The sequence below is a fragment of the Microcaecilia unicolor genome, chromosome 11 (genome assembly GCF_901765095.1).
Source record: "Microcaecilia unicolor chromosome 11, aMicUni1.1, whole genome shotgun sequence".
Taxonomy (NCBI): domain Eukaryota; kingdom Metazoa; phylum Chordata; class Amphibia; order Gymnophiona; family Siphonopidae; genus Microcaecilia; species Microcaecilia unicolor.
The window spans coordinates 11066000-11074262 of NC_044041.1; positions in this window are offsets into that span (position 1 = coordinate 11066000).

Consider the following 8263-nt stretch of genomic DNA (forward strand, 5'->3'; position numbering starts at 1 on the left):
AGAAGGAGAGACTAAATCACCTGTGGGATGGGGTGGGGTTCTTCTGCCCACCCATCTTGGGCCCAGGCCCACCCACAATTGAGTGTCTGGCTACGCCCCTGGCTGAATGTCAGAAAAAATTCAGCCAAAGAGAAGCATTCACAGATCATAAAACACCTCAGACCGGTGAAGAATCAATGACTACTACTAAATCTGAAAAAGTCTTTTGCAGAAAGACAGACCTCTCAAACTACCACCCTGGAGGGTGTGAATGACATGAGGAAGGACCTAGCGAAGCCAGAGGAATGGACCAATATTTGGCAACTAAGATTTAATCCCAAAAAATGCAGGGTCATGCACTTGGGTCGCAAAAATCCGAGGGAACGGTACAGTATAGGGGGTGAAGTGCTTCAGTGTATGAAGGAAGAGCGGGACTTGGGGTGATTGTGTCTGATGACCTTAAAGCTTCCAATCAGGTAGAAAAGGCAACGATCAAAGCCAGAAGGATGCTTGGGTGCATAAAGAGAGGCATGACCAGCAGGAAAAAGGAGGTTGATAGTGCCGTTGTATAAGTCTCTAGTGAGGCCCCATTTGGAGTACTGCGTGCAGTTCTGGAGACCGCACCTACTGAAAAACATAAACAGGATGGAGTCGGTCCAGAGGACAGCTACGAAATTAGTAAGCGGTCTCGAATGCAAAAATTATAGGGACAGGCTTCTGAACCTCAACATGTATACGCTGGAAGAGAGGAGGGAGAGAGGAGACATGATAGAAACATTTAAATATCTCAAGGGCATTTATGTACAGGAAGAGAGCCTTCTTCAAATGAAGGAGAGCTCTGGAATGAGGGGGCATATGACAAAGTTAAGAGGGAATAGGCTTAGGAGTAACCTAAGGAAGTATAATTTCACAGAAAGGGTGGTGGAGGCGTGGAATGGCCTCCCGGTGGAGGTGGTGGAGTCTAGGACTGTTCCAGAATTTAAAAAGTCATGGGATAAGCATGTGGGATCGCTTAGGAAAAGGAAGGATTAGGGGTTACAGAGGATGGGTTGACTGAATAGGCCATTTGGTCTTTATCTGCCGTCATGTTTCTCTGTTTCTGTTTCTATGCCACTTTAATGTGTTAGTCAGCATTAGCACTTTACACAGCTTAGTAAAAAAAAAGGCCCCTGCGTGATTTTTTTAAAGAAAAAAGTGAAAAAAAAACCCACCAGAAAAGTCCACTTCTGACCGACGTCACAGGAAATGGTTCACTATTCCTGTGCTTCTCAAACCAGTCCTCAGGACGCACCCAGTCAGTCAAGTTTTCAGGATATCCACAAAGAACATGCATGAGATAGATTTCCATACCAAGGAGGCAGAGCATGCAAATCTCTCTCATGCATATTCATTGTGGATATCCTGAAAACCTGACCTGCTGGGTGTGCCCTGAGGACTGGGTTGAGAAGCCTTGCGCTATTCCTTTGCCCTCTGTCCTGCTGTTTGTTTGTTGCAGGACATTTCTTAGGTTTCTACAATAAAAAGTGACCAGGGTTCAGACAAAAAGAAAAACACACGCAAGACTTTTCAAGCAATGCTGGATTTAGTCTCATTAATGCACAAGGCCAGAGGATGCAGCCAGAGGAACCTCTTCCTACAGTTTGCTATATTCAGTGATTGTTAAGAATAGCTATACTGGGATCTAGCCAAGTATGCTGTTTCCAACAGTGGCCAGTCCAGATCACAAATAACTGGCAGAATCCTACAGAGTAGCAAGATTCCAGAACCCCAAAACATAGCAAGATTCCAGTACCCAAAGATTAGCAAGATTCTGGAATCTCAAAGAGTAGCAAGATTCCAGAACCTCAAAGAGTAGCAAGATTCCAGAACCCCAAAGAGTAGCAAGATTCCAGAATCCCAAAGAGTAGCAAGATTCCAGAACCCCAAAATGTAGCAAGATTCCAGAACCCAAAGAGTAGCAATATTCCAGAACCTCAAAGAGTAGCAAGATTCCAGAACCCCAAAGAGTAGCAAGATTCCAGAACCCCAAAGAGTAGCAAGATTCCGGAATCCCAAAGAGTAGCAAGATTCCAAAACCCCAAAACGCAGCAAGATTCCAGAACCCAAAGAGTAGCAAGATTCCAAAACCCCAAAATGTAGCAAGATTCCAGAACCCAAAGAGTAGCAATATTCCAGAACCTCAAAGAGTAGCAAGATTCCAGAACCCCAAAGAGTAGCAAGATTCCAGAACCCCAAAGAGTAGCAAGATTCCGGAATCCCAAAGAGTAGCAAGATTCCAAAACCCCAAAACACAGCAAGATTCCAGAACCCAAAGAGTAGCAAGATTCCATGCTATCGATCCCAGGGACAAGCAGTGGCTTCCACTATGTCCGTCTCAGGTATATCCTGTGCAGATGTAGCAAATCAGTGCAGCAGGCAGAATAGAGAACCCATGCAGTGTCCAAATATTAAAAAAATGCTGCTATAATTACCAATCACTGCAACAGCAGAGGAAACCCCAGCCAAATAATTCATTTTTGATATGACTGCTAATTCACATTTACAGCAAATCAAAACAATCTGATTTCAGGGTGATTTAATTCCAGTACTTGAAATTTTCTTTTATTTTTTTTCTTGCCAGTTCTGTTTCGATCCCTTCAGTAATCTCTGTCACATTTCTATTTCTCACCAAATGACTCAAGGAATCCTCGCCAACTCAAGGGCTGGAGGGGCACCTCGTTGGAGATGCACCCCTGCACCTCTCATTGCCAGTAGAAGCTATCATGGTAACAGCTACCGTTTTCACTCCCTCCCCAGGTCTGGAACTCCTCCCCTCAGGGCCACCGAAAAGGGGGGGTGGGGTACAATTTCCCAGGCCTGGCCTCCAAGGAGGGCCCAGCGCCAACGATCAAAAGAGACTTGCTCTGCCGGTCACAGATCCTTCTTCCTGCCACATCCTGCCTATGTGGAAACAGGAAGTTACATCACAGGAGGCGGACCATGGCAGGAAGAAGGATCTGGAGCCGGAAGAGGACTCTCTCTTATTCACTGCTGCAGGAGGGGAGATGCACTGGCGGGGGGGGGGGAGGCGGCAGTGTTGGTGGGGGGAATATGGCAGCGGGACCCTGAAGATTGTTTGCCCCAGGCCCAGTTTTGTGTCTGGGTGGCCCTGTCTCCCCTACCCAGCACTATGGTTCCCCCAGGTCCAACTGACCCCAGTAGACAAGGGGGTTCAGTCCCCATGCTGTAGCACACACCACACTATGAAACACAACTAAAGTTTCATTTTAAGGCTGATGAATGGAATTTGGTTCCTGGCCACTAGCTGGCAGGGAATGATCCTGGTGGGGTGTGGGGGGGGGGGGGCTGCAGCAGGTATTCTTTGTGTGCACATTGTTTTCCCTCCTGTTGACATTAGCTCTGTCTAAAAGTCCTCAGTCTTCCTTACCCTCCACTTCCTCCCTCCACTGGCATTCCTGGCCTGGATGGCACCCGGGGCGGAGCGCCGATGCGCCCCCCCCCCCCCCAGGGTGCAGCGTGCCCCCCCCACTAAATTACACCTTCCCCCCCTCCGGCGAAATGACACCCCCCCGGGTGCACGCCGCTTGGGGGGGGTGCCACGGCGCGCGCCTGCTCCGAGTTCGCTAAACTTCGCTTCTCTGCAGCTCCCTCTGCCCCGGAACAGGAAGTAACCTGTTCCGGGGCAGAGGGAGCTGCAGCAAACGAGCGACAATGTTTAGAGAAACTCGGAGCAGGCGCGCGCCGCGGCACCCCCCAGCAGCGTGCACCCGGGGCGGACCGCCCCCACCGCCCCCTCCCCCCTTGGTACTCCCTTGCCTTGATTTTTATTTTTCCGCATCTCATCCTTCCTGCTACTGTCATTGCAATATTACATCTTGTCCTGATATCATTGTGTTATGTTATATCTATTTATCCGCTTCTTATTCTACAGAATTTTCTTATGCACCTTAATCGCAACAATTCTGAAATTCTTACTCCGTTAATACGATTGCTGTGATATTCTTGTGCACCTCATCTGTTATCTATATTCTGATTCTCTTATTCCATCAATGTGATTGTCGTTGTATTATGTTGTAAGCCACATTGAGCCTGCAAATAGGTGGGGAAATGGGGGATATAAATGCAGCAAATAATAATAATAATTGCAAACAGCAAAGACCAGGTCCATCTCTGTCTCGATCTTCTTTTATTTCTCTTTCTCTCTACCTTCCTTTCACACTTTCTTATTTTCTTTTTAGAGAGGTGTGGTAGCCGTGTTAGTCCACTCTTAAGGTTATCAATAGAAATCAAACCAAATAAAACATGGAAAAGAAAATAAGATGATACCTTTTTTATTGGACATAACTTAATACATTTCTTGATTAGCTTTCGAAGGTCGCCCTTCTTCCTCAGGTCGGAAATAAGCAAATGTGCTAGCTGACAGTGTATATAAGTGAAAACATTCAAGCATTACTATGACAGTAAAATAGATACTATTGGAGATTCTACATGGAATGTTGCTACTATTGGAGATTCTACATGGAATGTTGCTACCATTGGAGATTCTACATGGAATGTTGCTACTATTGGAGATTCTACATGGAATGGTGCTATTCCACTAGCAACATTCCATGTAGAAGCCTGCGCGGCCACATTGGTGATCTACAAGGGCCGACTTCTACATGGAATAGCAACATTCCATGTAGAATCTATAGAAATCAAACAAAATAAAACATGGAAAAGAAAATAAGATGATACCTTTTTTATTGGACATAACTTAATACATTTCTTGATTAGCTTTCGAAGGTTGCCCTTCTTCGTCAGATCGGAAATAAGCAAATGTGCTAGCTGACAGTGTATATAAGTGAAAACATTCAAGCATTACTATGACAGTAAAATAGATACCATTGGAGATTCTACATGGAATGTTGCTACTATTGGAGATTCTACATGGAATGGTGCTATTCCACCAGCAACATTCCATGTAGAAGCCTGCGCGGCCACATTGGTGATCTACAAGGGCCGACTTCTACATGGAATAGCAACATTCCATGTAGAATCTATAGAAATCAAACAAAATAAAACATGGAAAAGAAAATAAGATGATACCTTTTTTATTGGACATAACTTAATACATTTCTTGATTAGCTTTCGAAGGTTGCCCTTCTTCGTCAGATCGGAAATAAGCAAATGTGCTAGCTGACAGTGTATATAAGTGAAAACATTCAAGCATTACTATGACAGTAAAATAGATACTATTGGAGATTCTAAATGGAATGTTGCTACTGTTGGAGATTCTACATGGAATGTTGCTATTCCACTAGCAACATTCCTGCGCAGGCTTCTGTTTCTGTGAGTCTGACGTCCTGCACGTACGTGCAGGACGTCAGACTCACAGAAGCAGAAGCCTGCGCTGCCACATTGGTGATCTACAAGGGCTGACTTCTACATGGAATGTTGCTAGTGGAATAGCAACATTCCATGTAGAATCTATAGAAATCAAACAAAATAAAACATGGAAAAGAAAATAAGATGATACCTTTTTTATTGGACATAACTTAATACATTTCTTGATTAGCTTTCGAAGGTTGCCCTTCTTGGTCAGATCGGAAATAAGCAAATGTGCTAGCTGACAGTGTATATAAGTGAAAACATTCAAGCATTACTGTGACAGTCTGACAGGGTGGGAGGAGGGGGGTGGGTCGGAGGTATGCATGGGGACATCAAAGCATATCATTGATATTCTAACAGGATGGGTGTGGATATTCCGATCTGAGGAAGAAGGGCAACCTTCTAAAGCTAATCAAGAAAAGTACTACTACTACTTAACATTTCTTGAGCGCTACAAGGGTTACGCAGCGCTGTACAAATTAACGAATAAGGACGGTCCCTGCTCAGCAGAGCTTACAATCTAAAAGACGAAATGTCAAGTTGGAGTAGATGAGATTTCCTGAGAAGAAATGAAGTGATTAGGTGCTGAAGGCGACATTGAAGAGGTGGGCTTTGAGCAATGTATTAAGTATTAAGTTATGTCCAATAAAAAAGGTATCATCTTATTTTCTTTTCCATGTTTTATTTTGTTTGATTTCTATTGATAACCTTATTTTCTTTTCATAATTCTTCTGTTTTCTCTAATCTCCTTTTCTCCTTCCAATTTATCTCACACATATTTATTGTAGATATCCTGAAAACCCAACTGACCGAAGCAGAAGAAGCCGGCTCTGCTTTAATCCCCGCTTCTCCTTTACCTGTTCAGCATCTCTCCTCGCCTCCTTTCCTCTCTTCCTCTCACCCTCTCCCTCTCTTTTGGATTTACGTCTATGCTTTTTCTCCATTCTTGCTTCTTCATTTTGTTTTTCCCTCTCTGACACTCCTTCTTTCTACACTGAGAGCTGAGCTCTGATTATGCAGGAGCTGCTGGCGGACCTGGCAGCAGAAGGCATTGGCACTGCTTTCCGTGAGCTTTGTCAATTACTGTGTTTGAGCGTCAGTATTACCAGGCACTCTATCTGCAGGAATAGAGGGAAGATTAGGGTGATTAAGAATTACTCTCAGAGCCTGCTGGCAGCCTCTGTTCATGCTCCGCTCTCCCAGCGTTCAGAGCACAGATAGGTTCAATGGGAGGGCACAAGTCACACAGGCCTATCCAATGCTCAGCAGGCAATATTTACTCCAAAAATTGTTCTCGTATAATTGAGCTGAATCTTGCCCTCTTAATGGGCCTAGAAATGGAGAGCCACTTCTCAATGGTCGCCAACCTCCCTGGCACAAGGGCAGCCTGCTCTCCTTGTTAGAAGCCAGAAACAGGCTTGGCATTTAGGATACCCACAGCTGCCTTTGTATACGTCGGTCTAGACGCCTGGTGAAGTTTCCTGTTTTCCTTACGTTTCCTTATTACTTCATATTTATAAACCGCCTTCCTGGTCCCTTAAGGGGGTCATTAAAGCGATGTAAAGCTCAAATTTAAAAACAGAAATACAGTAGAACACACATTAGAAGCCATTTTTCAGAGACCGGCTTCAACCACACGGAGAATCGCACTGGCTCCACGGGAAAATAAATAGTCACATATTAAACTCGGCAGGTATCTGAATATCTCCCCTCTGAACTTCATTTTTCACAATTCTTTCCCCTGTGGACTGCGATGTGCTACTTTTTGAGAAAACAGCTCAACATGGCAGAAGGGCAGAGAGTCGACCATAATACAGATCATGTGTGAAACCCTGGAAAAAAAACAGATATGTAAAACATTGACCAAAGAGCATCTCAAGGTGTTACTATCCTTCCTGTCTCACTGCATCATACGCTGTTGAAAATAAAGACCAGCCCTTGGTGTTTCTCCCCTTCCTATCTCACGGTATCACATGGCGCAGGGAATAAAGACCATTCTCTAATGCTTCTATCCCTTCCATCTCACCGAATCACATGGTGCAGGGAATAAGGACTATCCCCAGGGACTTCTATCTCTCCTATCTCACTGCATCTTACACCACAGGGAATAAAGACCAGCCCTTGGTGTTTCTTCCCTTCCATCTCACTGCATAACAAGGTGCAGGGAATAAAGACCATCCCCTAATTCTTCTATCCCTTCCATCTCACTGTGGAGGAGTGACCTAGTGGTTAGAGCACCGGTCTTGCAATCCAGAGGTGGCTGGTTCAAATCCCACTGCTGCTCTGTGTGATCTTGGGCAAGTCACTTAACCCTCCATTGCCTCAGGTACAAACTTAGATCTTGACCCCTCCTGGGACAGAGAAATATCCAGAGTACCTGAATGTAACTCACCTTGAGCTACTAATGAAAAAGGTGTGAGCAAAATCTAAATAAATAAATGGTGCAGGGAATAAAGACCATCCCCAGGTGTTTCTATCCCTTCCATCCCACTTGTTTCACAGGCTGATAATAAAGACCATCCATAGGCATTTGTATCCCTCCCATCTTGCTGTACTGAACACCATGAATAATGGCCATTTCCAGGTGTTTTAACCCCTCCTATCTAGCTGTACCAATCAATAGGATTTTTTTTTTTATATAAATTCATTAGGTGGTTTTAGCCTTCCTAGGACCAGAACTTGATTTTTCTAACTTGGACGTGGATATTCGCTCAATCCTCTCTCCTGTCCTTCATCTCCCTGAATTTACCAGGAGTGGCTCCTGCACTGTTGGGTCTTTGGCAGTGGTGGTGGGTCTGGCAATATCTCTCTTCAAGAAACAGAAGAAAGAGGTTATTCCTCTGCAAATCCAAACATGCAAAGGCAAAATGAAGGGAAGCCAACAAAATCGTCAGTCACCAATTGAGAAAGGTAC